We start from the raw sequence: 21,410 nt of genomic DNA, 5'->3' as shown, positions 1-21,410 counted from the left end.
TATACTTCCCATTGAATGTGGCTGTTGACAATCCCAGCGAAAACTTACCTTATTTAAAGTCCACCATTAATGGTACCACATTCAAGTGAAAAATATGTGGCTTAATTAATGGGAAGTTTCTGTATGTACAGGAGAGTACAGTCTACACTGGAGGTGTGCTAAATGGGTTTGCTTAAATTATCAGCAGCAGCAAAAACTGTTGGGGCATCTTTAGTGCCTCTTTATTTATTTCACTTAAGCAAACTGTATCCCTTACTCCTGTAAATATCACAGGTAAGGACCTAACATCCTACGCAAGTGAAGCCTGTTGTAACATGAGGGCTGAAATTTGTGTGATAATAGCAGACAATAACAGAGTGAACCATGTAATGTTTAAGGACTTGTCAATATCTGCAAGTTATGAGTGTCATCTCTCAAACAATTCCAAAACTTTCATTTTTGACAGTGTGTTTATTTTAAAAATTATCATAATCAGCTGAGCTTAACCAAACAGGCTCTGCAAAAAGCTTTAATGTTTCCATCATTTTATTACTATGACAAATTAACAGCTGCCAAGTTCTCAGATATCAGAAGCGTGTACCCAAAGAAAGTGGTTGTTAGCTGAGAATGGCTCCCAAACTAAACTTCAGAATAGTTTTTCCACATAGGTACTCTTGAACAACAATTCTTGTGCAATTAATAACTTCTTTGATAAACTACATTTCCTATGATCAAACAAGAGTGTAGAACAGAGTAAAGAACTGCAGATTTTCTGCAAACTGTGTCTCGGTAATGGAAAATAATGAATATTTAAAAAAGTTATTGCGTTTCCCTCTGGGAAAATCAAATGGACATAAATGTCTTTCAATAAAATGTGTGATGCTATGTTGCCTAGCAACCATGCAGGCTGTGATCTGAAGTATTGATGGAGAATGGACCATGACATTAAGATCCATAGTTTGTGCAGCTCTCAAGGTAATGTCGCCAGCTAACTTAATGTCACACATTTTGTTACATAACAGTATTACATTACACAAATGTTTGAATAACCCTCAACTGTTAAGTCCAAATGTGTGGTTTATGGTGAGCGTTACTGTAGACATATCCTAGTGTGTGAACCATGGACAATGGCTGAGTGGCAAAGTTAATGGTCCTCAGAGTTGGGATACCCATTGCTATGGAATTGGGGTGGACATCTTTGACATGTTCTGAGCCAGGACCCTCCTGTTGTTCTGGCAGCTAGAACTATACAATCAACCGGTGGTCCCTACCTCCTATAGGAGAGATTCTCACTGTGACTATGTGTAAGTAAGGCAGCATCCTGCTTCACAGAATATACCAAGCTCAGAATATTTTAAACAAGCTTTGAACCTATGGGAGTAACTCAGTCCCCCTTCTATTTGACAGGCGAGGGATTCCTTTTAAACTTACGTACTTAGTTATGTCCTTTTACTCTTTTGCAGATCATAGGGCTTTGACAAAGGAGCGCCAAAGTATCCAATTTTGAGCTAGGGTCTTCAGTTCTCCAAAGGTCTTCCCTTCTTGTTTTGCCTCCTCCATCACACTGTGTCTCCACGACTTCCTGGGTCTACCTCTCTTCCGTTATCCTTGGGGGTTCCAAAACAGAGCCTTTCTCTCCACTGCATCCTGCTGCTTCTGCAGTGTGTGGCCGATCCATTTCAATTTCCTCCGCTTTATTTGTGTGCCAATGAGCTCTTCTTCTGTTTGTTTCCAGACATCTTCCTTTGAAATTACTTTTGGCCAAAAATGCATTTAATTCTCCTTTAGCATCTATTTATAAATACCTGTAGTTAATGAGTGATCTCTGAGGTAACTTTCCCGGTTTCACAACCATAAACACTACTGTTTTTACATTTGTTCAAAAAATGCAAAGTTTGGTTTTTATTGAGATTTCTCTGGCCCTCCATATCGGATAGAGTTGTATGAATGCCGCATTTGCTTTGTGGATTCTCATTTTGACATCAGCAGCTGCTCCTCCATCCTGTGTAACCACACTGCCAAGATATGTAAACTCTTTCGACTTCTTGAATGTCTTCATCACTGACAATGAATTTCTGTTTGCTCTTCACATTGATATTCATTGCTTTTGTTTTCTGGGCATTTACCTTGGAATCTACTTGGCAAATAAAATGGAATTCAATGCGGATCCATCAATATCAATGAGGCTTATGCAAGAAAGAAAGTAGAACTGGCAGAATCAGTAAAGAGTGTGCATCCGGATGTGCTAGGAGTTAAGGATATTCAGGTAAGTGGAGATAATGAGGAAGAGAGAGATTAGAAAGTGTTCTTAACAGGTGTTAAAATGGGAGGGACTGTTAATCAGGAGTTCTATTGCACACAACATAATTTTAGTTAGGCTCGTAAATGACAAGATGACTTGGGTAGATTTAGCCGTTGGAGGAATTAGGATGAGAACTGTCTGCATGAACCGTGGCAGCTAATCACACTAACCACTACACCACAGAGGTGGTCGATTCAATACTATTCCATACAATAAAACTTTCACCAAAGGAACAATATTACGCATTTACTACAATTAAATAAAGTTCGGTGTGATTATACAATTAAAATCATTTACTATTTGACTACACACTAAGAAACTAACAGACACTAAAGAGACTGCCAGACTGAAGAATGCACGTGGCAAGCAGGTGAACCATACCTCAGTGTTCATGACCTTGGCAAAAAATATACCCTTGCTACCCTTCCTCATAGCACATGCAGTGTCCACTACTTGCTGTGGCGGTATACAAATCAGTTATCCGGGACGAACGACATTCTGTGCGTATTTCCTCTAATAATTTTGTTTATAATTAAATAAGATGAGGGAAAAATTAGCCAATAAGACAACAGGGCTTGTACAAATTGCTTTGTTTAAAAATAATTTCTATAATTCCTAGTTTCAGCTGGCTAAAATGGAATAAAAATGTCATCTTTTATCCACAAAGTGAGGGGGCAACTGCCCCATCCCCCCCCCCCCCCCACAATCGCCGCTACTGCCCTGTATAAAAAGGAAGACGGGAAGAAATGCAGAATTTATAGGGGCATCACTCAACTTTCTCACTCAAACTTTTGGAGAAGATAATTAAAAAATGAATTAGGAATATAGTTGAACCGTTATTGGAGGAGGAGCAACGCGGGTTTAGGAACAACTGAAGCACTGCGATCCTGATATTTGACATCAGAATGATAACGGAGAAGCACTGGGAATAGGCTATGTTAAGAACTTAGTGATGGTTTTTATGGACATCGAGAAGGCCTACGAGTGTGCCTAGAGAGAAAATCTGGGAATACCTAGAAGGTATAGGTCTGCCAGACATCCTGACTGATAAAGTAAAGATGCTCTATCAAAAGTGCTTAACCTGTGTCCAAATATTGGATGGAAGATCAGATTGGTTTGAAACCAAACGAGAAGTCCAGCAGGGAAGTACCTTGTCACCACTCCCGTTCATCATTGACATGGATTGGATCATAAAATCCAACAAAGAACATTGCAAAGAGCCTAACACTCTAATATTTGCAGATGATGTTCTGATCTGGGGAGAAAATGAAGCAGACGTACAGGAGAACCTAAATCCCTGGAATGGCAATTTAAAGAATATGGACTAAAAATCAATAAAACAAAAGGTCTTTAAATGACTATCAACAGTAATGGCACAGATTCAAACAATTTCCTGGAGGGAACTCTATTGCAGTCTGGTTCTAACTTCAAATAGGCTACCTTGGAAGAATCACTTCAAAAGATAACACATTAAATTAAGAAATACTTACTAGGGCTCGGAAATCTTCTCAATTTTATTTTCAAGTGAGAAACCTACTCTGGGATGATAAAATACCCCAGAAAGCAAAACTGACCATGTTTCATACCTACTTCATTCCATTTCTCACATATGGACTTAAAAAATGTACCCTGCATAACAAGGCAAATAGTAAAATCCAGTCAACAGAAATGAAATTCATCAGAACAATGAACCAAAAGACCAGGAAGGACAAGATTAGAAATGAAGCAAATAGAAAGGAGGCTGGCATCAAAATGCCTGCTACGAGCTTTTTTTTTTTGCTAGTTGCTTTACGTCGCACCGACATAGATACATCTTCTGGCGACGATGGGACAGGAAAGGGTTAGGAGTGGGAAGGAAGCAGCCGTGGCCTTAATTAAGGTACAGCCCCAGCATTTGCCTGGTGTGAAAATGGGAAACCACGGAAAACCATTTTCAGGGCTGCCGACAGTGGGGTTCGAACCTACTATCTCCCAAATACTGGATACTGGCTGCACTTAAGCGACTGCAGCTATCGACCGAGCTTTTAGGAAGAGGCAGGCTACAATGGTTTGGACATGTTATGCAGATGGACAGAACGAGAACAGCAAGGAATTATTTTGACAGAGAAGTGAAAGGGGGAGGTCAAGGAATTGATGGACAGACAGTGAAATCGGAGGTCAGCAAGAGGAATGCCAAGTGGGAAGATATAGAGGAACAGAAACGAAACGTTAACAGGATGAAGTAGCAAGCGCTTGCACTCCACACCCGGGAAACTGGAGCTTGAAGATGATGATGTATGGATGTAAGAAATTTGTAAAATTTACTTTGCACAGGAATCCTCTGGAAACAAATTTCAGTTATGCAAATGACACCTCACTATTCTTTCAAATTTCTGATCATGGCTTAACAGTTGCAGAACACTCAATTTGAGCTATGGCACACTAATGACTGACACTTTCAGCAGTACTACCATGTACCAACAGGGAAGCTGCAAACCAACAATCTTGAGAACAGATTTTGCTGTTACCTGCAGCTTTCAGGAAGGTAATTATCATATATCAGTCACACAGTTCATGGAGTGTGATAAAAAAAATCATACCATGGTACATCATGCTCGAAAATTTCATGTGATTTTACCTTTTTTACAATAGAAACAGGAGTGTACCACTGACCCTTTAAGATGAGAGATTATCTTTAGTGCTGTCACCCAGTTGGCAGATTATACTTTCACTAGCAATACTGTTATAAGTCTCAATTAATTCAGTATATGGTATTGACAGCATTATCTTCTCAACGTAAAAGGAAATCTTCCTGGTGGTGTTGCGAACAGCGAAGCTCATGGGGAGGAGGAAAATTATGTTGGTGAAATTACGCTTGAGGAAGTGGAAAGGATGGTAAATAAACTCCATTATCATAAAGCAGCAGGAATAGATGAAATTAGACCTGAAATGGTGAAGTATAATGGGAAGGCAGGGATGAAATGGCTTCATAGAGTAGTAAAATTAGTGTGGAGTGTTGGTAAGGTACCTTCAGATTGGACAAAAGCAGTAATTGCACCTATCTATAAGCAAGGGAACAGGAAGGATTGCAACAACTATAGAGGTATCTCATTGATTAGTATACCAGGCAAAGTATTCACAGGCATCTTGGAAGGGAGGGTGCGATCAGTCGTTGAGAGGAAGTTTAATGAAAACCAGTGTGGTTTCAGACCACAGAGAGGCTGTTAGGATCAGATTTTCAGTATACACCAGGTAATTGAAAAATGCTACGAGAGGAATAGACAGTTGTGTTTATGTTTCGTAGATCTAGAGAAAGCATATGACAGGGTACCGAGGAAAAGGCATGTATGTTGACAATTGGGCTTCAGTGAGGATTGATGGTAGAATGAGTTCTTGTTTCAGGGTACTTACAGGGATTAGACAAGACTGTAATATTTCACCTTTGCTGTTCATCGTTTACATGGATCATCTGCTCAAAAGTATAAAATGGCAGGGAAGGATTCAGTTAGGTGGAAATTTAGTAAGCAGTCTGGCCTATGCTGACGACGTGGTCTTAATGGCAGATTGTGCCAAAAGCCTGCAGTGTAATATCTTGCAACTTGAAAATAGGTGCAATGGGTATGGTATGGAAATTAGCCTTTCGAAGACTAAATTGATATCAGTAGGTAGGCTAGTTGTTTTACGTCGCACCGACACAGATAGGTCTTATGGCGATGATGGAACAGGGAAGGGCTAGGAGTGGGACGGAAGTGACCGTGGCCTTAATTAAGGTACAGCCCCAGCATTTGCCTGGTGTGAAAATGGGAAACCACGGAAAACCATTTTCAGGGCTGCCGACAGTGGGGTTCGAACCTACTATCTCCCGAATACTGGACACTGGCCGCACTTAAGCGACTGCAGCTATCGAGCTCGGTCAGTAGGTAAGAAATTCAACAGAACTGAATGTCAGATTGGTGATACAAGGCCAGAACAGGTTAGGGTGTGTGTTCTCGCAGGATGGTAAGTGAGATTGAATGAAGGTGTAGTAAAGCTAATGCAGTGAGCTCGCAGTTGCGATCAACAGTATTCTGTAAAAAGGAAGTCAGCTCCCAGACGAAACTATCTTCACATTGGTCTGTTTTCAGACCAACTTTGCTTTATGAGAGCGAAAGCTGGGTGGACTCAGGATATCTTATTCATAAGTTAGAAGTAACAGACATGAAAGTAGCGAGAATGATTGCTGGTACAAACAGGTGGGAACAATGGCAGGAGGGTAGCCAGAATGAGGAGATAAAGGCTAATTTACGAATGAACTCGATGAAGCTGTACGCATAAACCAGTTTCGGTGGTCGGGTCATGTGAGGCGAATGGAGGAGGATAGGTTACTTAGGAGAATAATGGACTCTGTTATGGAGGGTAAGAGAAGTAGAGGGAGACGAAGATGACGATGGTTAGACTCAGTTTCTAATGATTTAAAGATAAGAGGTATAGAACTAAATGAGGCCACAGCACTAGTTGCAAATAGAGGGTTGTGGCAACATTTAGTAAATTCACAGAGGCTTGCAGACTGAATGCTGAAAGGCATAACAGTCTATAATGATAATGTATGTATGTGTAATACAAGGTAGTGGAACTGAGGCTGTACTTGTATTTTGGTATTGCTGATCTTGAAGGATACCCTATATCCATTACGGTAGTGGTTGGCGAATTTGCTTGAATCTCATTATCTCATGCTTGGCAGAAAAAAATACCCTTCCATATCAGCTCACTGTCAGTTCTGTCTATGGAATTACATAACCTCTTCTATGATAACCTAGAGGTACTGAGTTTGATGGGATTATATTCAGCCTTCTCATTGTCACTTTCTTCTGACTTCCTGATATAGATTCAAGCAAATTCACCAATCACTAATGGATATATCCTTCAAGATCAGCAATACTGGAATACAAGTACAGCCTTAGTTTCACTACCTTGTACTATAATTAATTATCTAGGCTAATTTTATCAATCCCATAGGTCTATACTGTATTAGTTGAGACTTATAGTGAAAGTATAATCTGCCACCTGGACAACAGCACCTAATGCAGATCACTGATTATTAGTGCAATTCTTATTCATTAATCAAACTGTATATCGGTATCTAAGGTAAAATAGGGCAGTCATTCCAATATATAATTTGAGGTTATAATACTCGATGCAATATTGAACTGAAATATACAATATAAACGTCAAATATAATATTAAAAACTCTTCATCTGAGCCATGGCATTCTAATGACCGACACTTTCAGCAGTACTACCATGTAACAACAGGGAAGCTGCAAACCAACAATCTTGAGAACAGATTTTGCTGTTACCTACAGCTTTCAGGAAGGTAATTATCATATATCAGTCACACAGTTCATGGAGTGTGATAAAAAAATCATACCATAGTACATCATGCTCGAAAATTTCATGTGATTTTACCTTTTTTACAATAGAAACAGGAGTGTACCACTGACCCTTTAGGATGACAGATTATCTTTAGTGGTGTAGCCCAGGTGGCAGATTATACTTTCACTACAAAACTGTTATAAGTCTCAATTAATACAGTATATGGTATTGATAACATTAGCCAAAAGATTAATTAATTATAATACAAGATTGTGGAACTGAGGCTGTACTTATTTATTGTTGATCTGGAAGGATAGCCTATATCCATTAGTGGTTGGCGAATTTCCTTGAATCTCATTATCTCATGCTTGGCAGAATAAAAAGAATACCCTTCAATATCAGCTCACTGTCAGTTCTGTCTATGGAATTACATAACCTCTTCTATGATAACCTAGAGGTACTGAGTTTGATGAGATTATATTCAAGCTTCTCATTGTCACTTTCTTCTGGCTTTCTGATATAGATTCAAGCAAATTTGCCAACTACTAATGGATATATCCTTCAAGATCAGCCTTAGTTTCTCTACCTTGTACTATAATTAATTATCTTTTGGCTAATTTTATCAATCCCATAGGTCTATACTGTATTAGTTGAGACTTATAGTGAAAGCATAATCCGCCACCTGGACAACAGCACCTAATGCAGATCACTGATTATTAGTGCAATTCTTATTGATTAATCAAACTGTATATCGGTATCTTAGGTAAAATAGGGCATTCATTCCAATATATAATTTGAGGTTATAATACTCGATGCAATATTGAACTGAAATTTACAATATAAACGTCAAATATAATATTAAAAAATACACAAAAAAATTATTTACATATTTATTTATATAAAGCCTGTACATTTTCAAAGACTTGGCTTGCTTTAAACGGGCAGTAGCCTAGATCACATGTACCACTCGGAGATATAACAACAGTAACTATCATTGAGCTCCAGAGACCGAAAACACAATCAAATATCTTCTCACAAGACATTCTCAACGCACGAGTCACATTTATATACACATATGCTAATACTCTGAGCATAAAGTAATAGATATAGTGATGTGAAGCTGCAGTAGGTGACGTAGGTGAAAATAAACATACAGCAATGTTCTTCAGAATAGTTCAGTTCAGATCAGTTCGTTATCTGAACTACTCAATGCATGATGGCGGAGTACGCCATTCGGAAAGCTTCGGCTTTCTCCGTAAGGCTTCGGTAAGGCTTCAGAGTGGAGCCGTAGTACGTCCCGTCAGGGGCTAACGTCGAGTCTGGTTATGGTTAGCGTGACGCTTAGCGTTGAGCAACACGCGACACACTATGTGAAGCGCGCTCGGTGTGCACGCGGCCTTAGTGCTACCCTTTCCCGGTCTGTACACTCCAAATATATCAAGATGCCTATTATCTTTAGAAATGAGCCTATTGGAAATACGTATTAGAAAAGAACGAAGTATGGTAAGAGGTCCCTAAAAACTAATCCATTTTAATATTAAATAGGCTAGATGACCTAGATATTAGACCACATCAATGAAATGCAACAAACCGACCACTTCGAAAATGAACCGTTTAAAGGTGGGACATTTCTACCTACAGTATTACAGAACTCAATAATAATAATAATAATACCCTGTAAATAAAAACAGGAACAATGAACGACGACCAGGTAATAAATTGAGCCGAATTTCGCTACTAAATATTCTACACAAACAAAGCTTGATGATACACAGACTGCAAGTTACGCATACACGCTATTTCATTGGAATAATGGTGAACTGGAATTTAGTCCCATAAATCTTTTACGTGCCAGTAAAACTACCGACACAAGGCTGATATATCTGATTACCTTCAATCAATCAATAAATCAATCAATCAATCAATCAATACTGATCTGCATTTAGGCCAGTCGCCCAGGTGGCAGATTCCCTACCTGTTGTTTCCTAGCCTTTTCTGAAATGATCTGAAAGAAATTGGAAATTTACTGAAAAACCACCGGTCGCATTTTAAATTAAGTTCGAACATTTATTGCACTATAATTACCACTCGTATATTTATTTTCTGCTTACCTACACGTGCGAAGAGATACTACGATACCAACGTCTTCTAGATTCTTCTACTTCTTCTCCTTCTTGAAATTGTTATGGGCTTGTTACGTCACCCAGGCGCGATACTTATAAATAATTCAACTAATCAAATAAGATACCTACTCTCTAGAACTACTGGTATGGACTGTGATATTTATCTAGGAAGGCTCATGTTGCTGGTTTGGAATTGCTTAAAAGTCAAGGTGTGGATATTTCTGATGGCACAATTCAGTTTCTAAAATTAATTCTAAAGTGGTGTAATGTACAGCGTCCCATGAAAGCTGCATATACCATAAATTAAGATGCTAGTCCAATTACTGGTGCTGATGACATGAAACTTTCATTCCTTATATGTTTAGAAGCATACATATTAGACTTATGACACATGTCATAAACAGAAGGAAGATTGACACACACACTTACCACAGTGGTAGAACTGTGTAAATCTTCTATATAAATAAAATTGTTTCTGTTTGTCTGTTTGTCTGTCTGTTTGTCTGTTCCACCATCACGTCGAAACGGCTGGATAGATCTCAACCAAACTTCATATTTAGAGTATACTGACCCCGGGGAAGGTTTCGATATGCATATCATTTTAAAATCTTTGAAAAGACGGGGGTTTTATAGGAAAAACGGTTTTCCTCCATTTTCTCTTATACTATTATAGGCAAAATATCGAATTTGTCGTATAAGGACGAGACAAAGCTCAATTTAATCCTCTTGACGCAAAGAACAAAACTCGGTAAGCCCTACGGGCCCGAAAACCATGTTTTAAGGCCCTAAAACCAACCGTTACGGAGATATTGGCACCACACTACCCCTGCTCTAGGAATCGGATAAAGAAATGAACTGCCGTAACCATGGCAACGTCAGCTCCAGGATTCTAGAGCAGTGAGATTATGCATGTACGTTTGGGCATAGCTGTCAACCAAAATAGGTACAAATAAGACTTAATATCTGGGAAAAAAATATACTGTTGTGTAAGGCACTCATAGGACTCCTTTGGGCGGGGATGGAAAGGGGGTGAAGAACGAGTGTAAAAATCTTACTATATATAGAAATGGAAGTGTGTGTGTAAATGACACATCTCCAACTAAACCACTGGAGCAATTTCAACCAAACTTGGTACACGAATCACTTACTATCGGGAGACGATCACTGTGGGGGGTAAGCCATCCCTAGCGCCCTTAAGGGAGAGGGTCAGGGGGGTGGTAGTTACAATAATAATCGAGAATAGTGTCGAATTCATAGTTTTCGGGGTCGCTGAGTTGAAAAGTGATACTCTAGAATTTTTTTTAAAATCCAGCCCCCTTTTAGGTTGGGAGCAAAGGGTGGGGGGGTGGGGTGAGATATAGAAATAATTAAAAACAGTTTCGAATCCATAGATTTCAGGGTCTCTGAGATGAATAGTATTACTCCGGATTTTTTGCAAATCCAAGTGGGGAGCGAAGGGGGTGAGATATAAAATTAATCGAAAAACTACATATAAAAATATTATCTTCTTACTATATATAAAAATTGATGTATGTGTGTGCGTGGGTGTGTGGGTGTGGGTGTGTATATGACACATCTCCTCCTAAACCACTGGAGCAATTTCACCAAACGTGGTACACTTATCAATTAGTATCAGGAGACAAACCGCGTGAGGGTAAGACACCCCTAGCACCCTTTTGGCAGGGGGCGAGGGGAGTGGTATAAAAATAATCTTATAAATAAAGTTGTTCGTTTCTGTTTGTCTGTTTGTTTGTTTGTTTGTTTGTTTGTTTGTTTGTTTGTTTGTTTGTTTGTTTGTTTGTTTGGCTTAAGTGCGGCCAATATCCAGTATTCGGGAGATAGTAGGTTCGAACCCCACTGTCGGCAGCTCTGAAAATGGTTTTCCGTGGTTTCCCATTTTCACACCAGGCAAATGCTGGGGCTGTACCTTAATTAAGGCCACGGCCGATTCCTTCCAACTCCTATCCCTTCCCTGTCCCATCGTCGCCATAAGACCTATCTGTGTCGGTGCGACGTAAAGCAACTAGCAAAATAAAAAGAATAAAAATGTTTGTTTGTTCCACCATCACGTCGAAAGGGCTGGATAGATCTCAACCAAACTTCATATTTAGAGTATACTCACCCCGGGGAAGGTTTCGATATGCATATCATTTTAAAATCTTTGAAAAGACGGGGGTCTATAGGAAAACCACAACGGTCTTCCTCCATTTTCTCTTATACTATTGATTTTCTGCAAACTCTGTGGACCGTATGTGAAAGGTCTCTTCATCACAAACAACTTTCGTTGTGTTCATAATTTACCTTACTCTTCAAATGACGGAGAAATTTACTATTTTCTGCCGATACCATGCTCGGCATTGAGGGACCGACAGAGCGATAACGAATATATGGGTTACCATGGCAACGTCTCTGACTGCTTGCCAGCAGGGAAGTAACGTATTGTCATTTTCCTCATCATTCCTTTAAATTCGTGGTTGTTCCTTGGGTAGAAAGCAAGAGAGTCGTCAATCGGCCATTCTGCGGGATATTGGCGGAATATCATTGGAGGTTATAACCGTCCTCGAATAGCATAAGTAATAACACAAATATTCATCTTCTTATCTGATTACCTAAGAATCCCTGCGCCTAAATTTCTCTCCGATTACCGCTTTCTTATATCCATAACTCACTCCGGCATAATTTATTGAGGAGCATTTGATTTTCCAATACATTCACTTGGTATTTATATATTTGTCGTCATCCGGATGTCCTCTGTTATAATCTATTTTCTATTAATTTCAACTTACTAAACTGTATTACTTTCTTCCTTAATTACCACGTATGTATGCGAGTGCTAATCCCGAATGCTGTACACTCTTTCCTTTGAGGAAATATTCTAAGCTATGCAAATGTTTAACTTCTGGCCCAGGAAAATTCCGAAATATGGATGCAATTTTAACGGCGGTGCAGACCTTCGTTTCGGGGTAATTGGTGGCTAATCAGTAAGTCGTATCAAAAGTCACAAAGCAAATTGCGTTTCATTTTGGAGAGATCTACAACTTTTGTCCTGTGACTTTTCGTCGTATTTCTATCCCTAATACATTAAACACAAGTTGATTTTGTACTTTTACACGTATATGTTATCATTTGGCACACTTATAGGAAAGGTAGAATCATGACATTCGGCACGCACATTGACATGACCATTGGCAATGTTATAGCCAAATTTTATGATTCTAGCTGTCACATGAGAATCAAAAATATAAAGTAGCATTCAAAAACTGTACAAGATTTCACCCCATTCAATGACTCTAACTCAATCTAACCCATAAATAAAGGAGATACGAGAAGATGTCATAGGACCAACCATGTAGAGCACTGAAAGGGGCGTCTGATGGTGAAGTCCGTTTGTAGATACGTCGTACAGTTGCAAAGCAGTAACTATCGAAATAAAGGTCTACACTTCTAGAGTATGTCTGTACATTGACAATTTTGGCGAAATTTCCGTACAGTTATCCGTTTCAGGTGTAATAATGACCATCTGCATATATTCTGTTTTGGTGTCTGTCTGTTTGTTTGTTTGTCTGTTTGTCTAAAACTTGGAAACTACTGGATATATTTCCACCAAACTTGATATTTAGAATCCATCTGTCCTTTGGTAGGTTTTAGGGCAAGTATTGTTTCTGAATCCCTGAATTGGCTGGGGGATTATACGAAACCGAAACCGTCATTTTGCAACCAAACTTAATGTAAATTTAGCTGCCGTAATGGAAATTCATTTCTAGGCCTTTTTCCTCATGTGCATCATTTCAATACGAGGATTAATAAGGGAGATATCATTAACGGACCGTTTTCCGGTACAAGTCCCACCGGACTTAACTCAAGAGCGGGTGCGTGTAAAGCGTATGTTTTACAACTTGAAAACTACTGAAGATATTTGAGTCAAACTTTATATTAACATCCACCTGTCCAACGGTAGGTGTTAATCGTCAATAACATTTCATGTTCCCGGAATGGACTGGCGGTTTATAGGGAACCGAAATGGTGATTTTACTCTTCCAGAATATATACAGTACAAGACCAACCTGACTGGAAATCGACCAAACATGATGGAATTCCATCTCTAAAACTTTTTTTCATGTGCATTTTTTCGACAGGAGGATTAATAAGGGAGATATCATAAACGGTCCGTTTTTCCGGTTAAGTCCAGCGGATATAGCCCAAAAGGTGTTGTACGTGGAGCAGGTTCCTTATTTATCTATGTAAATAAAATCGTAACTACTGTGTGCCTGTACATAGACTATTTTGTCGAAATTTTCGTACAGCTACACGCTTAAGGGGTAATAATGATCATCTGCATATTTTTTGGTTTAGTATCTTGAAAGTTCTACTTTTTACACTTCTCACTGAAAACTCAGATTGCGGCATAATCTGCCAGTCGAGAAAGAAAACTGAAATTTGGCAAAATTTTACGACTTAGCCTGTAACGGGCGGAAAACTTCCAAGAGCTTTAAATTTTTCCCTTTCTATCCCGAAGAATATCGAAATATGGAGGCAATTTTAATGATGGTGCAGACCTTCGGGAAGTATCATCACATAACGGATGGCACAATCCCCGTTCAATTTGGAGTGATCTACAACCTTGGTCGTACGACTTTTTGTCGTATTTATATCCATTTTACGTTTGACTTTTCTCTATTTCTCGATCTTAAGTAAAGTAGTACTTTTCACATACATAATTCATACCTTCCATCACTTAGAGGAAAGATAGAATCATCATACTCTACACGAAAATTGGTCCACCCAGTAGCCATATGTGAGCCAAATGCTATGTATGTAGCTGTCACTTAATTATCCGAAAAGCAATGCAATGTGAGATAATCTTACACAAATTTTACCCAAGTTTCTAACTCAATCTCACCCATGAATAGATGAGATATCATATGACCAGCAATTTAGGCCGCTAAATCCGGCGTCTTATGGTACAATCTTTTCTCGATATGATGTACCGTTTAGAAGCAGTTAATCTGTAAATGAAGGTCTGCAATATTGTAAACAAGCACATACTTTCGTATGTCGAACTATATATATTCACTGATGTCGATTTTGTAGCGATCGAGAAAGGGTGTGTCTGCTATTGTAATCAGTACTCCGCACACCGACTATGACTGGCAGTAGGAATGGAGTCCTTCTCCAATTCCTGTGTAACTGGCATTAATGAGGCAGGCCTACCATTGTAATGAATAATTCACTTCTCGATTTGACTTTCAGAAGGCAAGGGAGCATGCAGCATACAGTCTTTGGCTGTAGGCAAGCGTTCCCGCAGTTATAAACAGATGTACCCATCTAAAATGTGACTGGCATTAGGCATACTGGCCTGCTATTTCGATGGAAACTCATCAACTTGGTGTGACTGGCAGGAAGCTGGCTGGCAGTTGGAAAAGGGGCCTATCATTATAATGATAACTGCACAACTCAATTTTGACTGGTTGTAGGGAAGTTTCCTGCCATTATAATAAAAACTCTTCAATTTGTAATATGTCTGGAGGTAGGAAAGGGGGCCTGCAATTGTAACGGAAACTCCCCAAATAGATTGTGACCGCGCAGTAGGCAATGGGGCCTGCAATTATAATGTAAACTTCCCAACTCGATTGTGAATCGCAGTAGGGAAGTGAGCCTGTCGTTATCATCACAAATCCGTAACAAGCACTTTACACTGGAAACAACGTATGGGGACCTCTGCATATTGTTTCTCGGATAACGCTAAGAGACATGCTATTTTAAAACAATCTTATTTACTGCATGTACAGTATTTACTTCAATATTCGTATACAATGCAGAATACCGTAGCGAAGCACGGGTACATTTGCTAGTATATCTATATAAATAAAATTGTTTCTGTTTGTCTGTTTGTCTGTCTGTTTGTCTGTTCCACCATCACGTCGAAACGGCTGGATAGATCTCAACCAAACTTCATATTTAGAGTATACTGACCCCGGGGAAGGTTTCGATATGCATATCATTTTAAAATCTTTGAAAAGACGGGGGTTTTATAGGAAAAACGGTTTTCCTCCATTTTCTCTTATACTATTATAGGCAAAATATCGAATTTGTCGTATAAGGACGAGACAAAGCTCAATTTAATCCTCTTGACGCAAAGAACAAAACTCGGTAAGCCCTACGGGCCCGAAAACCATGTTTTAAGGCCCTAAAACCAACCGTTACGGAGATATTGGCACCACACTACCCCTGCTCTAGGAATCGGATAAAGAAATGAACTGCCGTAACCATGGCAACGTCAGCTCCAGGATTCTAGAGCAGTGAGATTATGCATGTACGTTTGGGCATAGCTGTCAACCAAAATAGGTACAAATAAGACTTAATATCTGGGAAAAAAATATACTGTTGTGTAAGGCACTCATAGGACTCCTTTGGGCGGGGATGGAAAGGGGGTGAAGAACGAGTGTAAAAATCTTACTATATATAGAAATGGAAGTGTGTGTGTAAATGACACATCTCCAACTAAACCACTGGAGCAATTTCAACCAAACTTGGTACACGAATCACTTACTATCGGGAGACGATCACTGTGGGGGGTAAGCCATCCCTAGCGCCCTTAAGGGAGAGGGTCAGGGGGGTGGTAGTTACAATAATAATCGAGAATAGTGTCGAATTCATAGTTTTCGGGGTCGCTGAGTTGAAAAGTGATACTCTAGAATTTTTTTTAAAATCCAGCCCCCTTTTAGGTTGGGAGCAAAGGGTAGGGGGGTGGGGTGAGATATAGAAATAATTAAAAACAGTTTCGAATCCATAGATTTCAGGGTCTCTGAGATGAATAGTATTACTCCGGATTTTTTGCAAATCCAAGTGGGGAGCGAAGGGGGTGAGATATAAAATTAATCGAAAAACTACATATAAAAATATTATCTTCTTACTATATATAAAAATTGATGTATGTGTGTGCGTGGGTGTGTGGGTGTGGGTGTGTATATGACACATCTCCTCCTAAACCACTGGAGCAATTTCACCAAACGTGGTACACTTATCAATTAGTATCAGGAGACAAACCGCGTGAGGGTAAGACACCCCTAGCACCCTTTTGGCAGGGGGCGAGGGGAGTGGTATAAAAATAATCTTATAAATAAAGTTGTTCGTTTCTGTTTGTCTGTTTGTTTGTTTGTTTGTTTGTTTGTTTGTTTGTTTGTTTGTTTGTTTGTTTGTTTGGCTTAAGTGCGGCCAATATCCCGTATTCGGGAGATAGTAGGTTCGAACCCCACTGTCGGCAGCTCTGAAAATGGTTTTCCGTGGTTTCCCATTTTCACACCAGGCAAATGCTGGGGCTGTACCTTAATTAAGGCCACGGCCGATTCCTTCCAACTCCTATCCCTTCCCTGTCCCATCGTCGCCATAAGACCTATCTGTGTCGGTGCGACGTAAAGCAACTAGCAAAATAAAAAGAATAAAAATGTTTGTTTGTTCCACCATCACGTCGAAAGGGCTGGATAGATCTCAACCAAACTTCATATTTAGAGTATACTCACCCCGGGGAAGGTTTCGATATGCATATCATTTTAAAATCTTTGAAAAGACGGGGGTCTATAGGAAAACCACAACGGTCTTCCTCCATTTTCTCTTATACTATTGATTTTCTGCAAACTCTGTGGACCGTATGTGAAAGGTCTCTTCATCACAAACAACTTTCGTTGTGTTCATAATTTACCTTACTCTTCAAATGACGGAGAAATTTACTATTTTCTGCCGATACCATGCTCGGCATTGAGGGACCGACAGAGCGATAACGAATATATGGGTTACCATGGCAACGTCTCTGACTGCTTGCCAGCAGGGAAGTAACGTATTGTCATTTTCCTCATCATTCCTTTAAATTCGTGGTTGTTCCTTGGGTAGAAAGCAAGAGAGTCGTCAATCGGCCATTCTGCGGGATATTGGCGGAATATCATTGGAGGTTATAACCGTCCTCGAATAGCATAAGTAATAACACAAATATTCATCTTCTTATCTGATTACCTAAGAATCCCTGCGCCTAAATTTCTCTCCGATTACCGCTTTCTTATATCCATAACTCACTCCGGCATAATTTATTGAGGAGCATTTGATTTTCCAATACATTCACTTGGTATTTATATATTTGTCGTCATCCGGATGTCCTCTGTTATAATCTATTTTCTATTAATTTCAACTTACTAAACTGTATTACTTTCTTCCTTAATTACCACGTATGTATGCGAGTGCTAATCCCGAATGCTGTACACTCTTTCCTTTGAGGAAATATTCTAAGCTATGCAAATGTATAACTTCTGGCCCAGGAAAATTCCGAAATATGGATGCAATTTTAACGGCGGTGCAGACCTTCGTTTCGGGGTAATTGGTGGCTAATCAGTAAGTCGTATCAAAAGTCACAAAGCAAATTGCGTTTCATTTTGGAGAGATCTACAACTTTTGTCCTGTGACTTTTCGTCGTATTTCTATCCCTAATACATTAAACACAAGTTGATTTTGTACTTTTACACGTATATGTTATCATTTGGCACACTTATAGGAAAGGTAGAATCATGACATTCGGCACGCACATTGACATGACCATTGGCAATGTTATAGCCAAATTTTATGATTCTAGCTGTCACATGAGAATCAAAAATATAAAGTAGCATTCAAAAACTGTACAAGATTTCACCCCATTCAATGACTCTAACTCAATCTAACCCATAAATAAAGGAGATACGAGAAGATGTCATAGGACCAACCATATAGAGCACTGAAAGGGGCGTCTGATGGTGAAGTCCGTTTGTAGATACGTCGTACAGTTGCAAAGCAGTAACTATCGAAATAAAGGTCTACACTTCTAGAGTATGTCTGTACATTGACAATTTTGGCGAAATTTCCGTACAGTTATCCGTTTCAGGTGTAATAATGACCATCTGCATATATTCTGTTTTGGTGTCTGTCTGTTTGTTTGTTTGTCTGTTTGTCTAAAACTTGGAAACTACTGGATATATTTCCACCAAACTTGATATTTAGAATCCATCTGTCCTTTGGTAGGTTTTAGGGCAAGTATTGTTTCTGAATCCCTGAATTGACTGGGGGATTATACGAAACCGAAACCGTCATTTTGCAACCAAACTTAATGTAAATTTAGCTGCCGTAATGGAAATTCATTTCTAGGCCTTTTTCCTCATGTGCATCATTTCAATACGAGGATTAATAAGGGAGATATCATTAACGGACCGTTTTCCGGTACAAGTCCCACCGGACTTAACTCAAGAGCGGGTGCGTGTAAAGCGTATGTTTTACAACTTGAAAACTACTGAAGATATTTGAGTCAAACTTTATATTAACATCCACCTGTCCAACGGTAGGTGTTAATCGTCAATAACATTTCATGTTCCCGGAATGGACTGGCGGTTTATAGGGAACCGAAATGGTGATTTTACTCTTCCAGAATATATACAGTACAAGACCAACCTGACTGGAAATCGACCAAACATGATGGAATTCCATCTCTAAAACTTTTTTTCATGTGCATTTTTTCGACAGGAGGATTAATAAGGGAGATATCATAAACGGTCCGTTTTTCCGGTTAAGTCCAGCGGATATAGCCCAAAAGGTGTTGTACGTGGAGCAGGTTCCTTATTTATCTATGTAAATAAAATCGTAACTACTGTGTGCCTGTACATAGACTATTTTGTCGAAATTTTCGTACAGCTACACGCTTAAGGGGTAATAATGATCATCTGCATATTTTTTGGTTTAGTATCTTGAAAGTTCTACTTTTTACACTTCTCACTGAAAACCCAGATTGCGGCATAATCTGCCAGTCGAGAAAGAAAACTGAAATTTGGCAAAATTTTACGACTTAGCCTGTAACGGGCGGAAAACTTCCAAGAGCTTTAAATTTTTCCCTTTCTATCCCGAAGAATATCGAAATATGGAGGCAATTTTAATGATGGTGCAGACCTTCGGGAAGTATCATCACATAACGGATGGCACAATCCCCGTTCAATTTGGAGTGATCTACAACCTTGGTCGTACGACTTTTTGTCGTATTTATATCCATTTTACGTTTGACTTTTCTCTATTTCTCGATCACTTAGAGGAAAGATAGAATCATCATACTCTACACGAAAATTGGTCCACCCAGTAGCCATATGTGAGCCAAATGCTATGTATGTAGCTGTCACTTAATTATCCGAAAAGCAATGCAATGTGAGATAATCTTACACAAATTTTACCCAAGTTTCTAACTCAATCTGACCCATGAATAGATGAGATATCATATGACCAGCAATTTAGGCCGCTAAATCCGGCGTCTTATGGTACAATCTTTTCTCGATATGATGTACCGTTTAGAAGCAGTTAATCTGTAAATGAAGGTCTGCAATATTGTAAACAAGCACATACTTTCGTATGTCGAACTATATATATTCACTGATGTCGATTTTGTAGCGATCGAGAAAGGGTGTGTCTGCTATTGTAATCAGTACTCCGCACACCGACTATGACTGGCAGTAGGAATGGAGTCCTTCTCCAATTCCTGTGTAACTGGCATTAATGAGGCAGGCCTACCATTGTAATGAATAATTCACATCTCGATTTGACTTTCAAAAGGCAAGGGAGCATGCAGCATACAGTCTTTGGCTGTAGGCAAGCGTTCCCGCAGTTATAAACAGATGTACCCATCTAAAATGTGACTGGCATTATGCATACTGGCCTGCTATTTTGATGGAAACTCATCAACTTGGTGTGACTGGCAGGAAGCTGGCTGGCAGTTGGAAAAGGGGCCTATCATTATAATGATAACTGCACAACTCAATTTTGACTGGTTGTAGGGAAGTTTCCTGCCATTATAATAAAAACTCTTCAATTTGTAATATGTCTGGAGGTAGGAAAGGGGGCCTGCAATTGTAACGGAAACTCCCCAAATAGATTGTGACCGCGCAGTAGGCAATGGGGCCTGCAATTATAATGTAAACTTCCCAACTCGATTGTGAATGGCAGTAGACAAGTGAGCCTGTCGTTATCATCACAAATCCGTAACAAGCACTTTACACTGGAAACAACGTATGGGGACCTCTGCATATTGTTTCTCGGATAACGCTAAGAGACATGCTATTTTAAAACAATCTTATTTACTGCATGTACAGTATTTACTTCAATATTCGTATAAAATGCAGAATACCGTAGCGAAGCACGGGTACATTTGCTAGTTTTCAATAAGTACCATTGGTCTTATGTGCTTACTGCCAAATTGCAGACAGATAGTTCAGAGGGAAGATTTGGTGTTTACAGGAGATTGAGTGGTTGCACTTATAATGCTTCTGTGGAACAAATTCTTGAGTCTGAAAGTAAGCTCAAAGGGTTAGGTGTATTGAAGATGAGGTCCGTGAATAACGTGGTGAATTTTCTTCGAAAGTCTTTGCGCGTGATGATTATAACAATAGCCATGATGGAATAATTGATAATTTAAATGCGTTACAGCCTGCATTAGAAGTAGTAGTTCATATCACAGTTCCCCTTGAAACACTGTGGCTTTTACAAGTAATTGAAATATTATGTAAAGAGTGTGATGTCTGCGTTGAAGTGATGCAGACTGAAAATTAATTGCTTGTGGATAGTGACAGGGAAATGATGTATTTTAATCTAGTGAAGAGAGGTGGTTTGAAGTGTCCATCATTAATT

General features: G+C 39.3%; 1 long non-coding RNA gene across 2 annotated transcripts in view; it reads right to left on the bottom strand.

Moving 5' to 3' along the window:
• The window catches only part of LOC136874987 (uncharacterized), a 106,376-nt gene extending 96,598 nt beyond the window's left edge, over positions 1 to 9,778 (bottom strand). For both annotated transcript variants that reach the window (XR_011018322.1, XR_011018323.1), the window contains exon 1: positions 9,723 to 9,778. This is a non-coding gene — a long non-coding RNA (uncharacterized lncRNA). The remainder of the gene's footprint in view (positions 1 to 9,722) is intronic.
• Between the last annotated feature and the right edge of the window lie 11,632 nt (positions 9,779 to 21,410).

Source organism: Anabrus simplex, chromosome 5 (genome assembly GCF_040414725.1).
Source record: "Anabrus simplex isolate iqAnaSimp1 chromosome 5, ASM4041472v1, whole genome shotgun sequence".
NCBI classification, from domain to species: domain Eukaryota; kingdom Metazoa; phylum Arthropoda; class Insecta; order Orthoptera; family Tettigoniidae; genus Anabrus; species Anabrus simplex.
The sequence above is the reverse complement of the archived record's forward strand: the minus strand, read 5'-3'. Positions and strand labels throughout refer to the sequence as shown.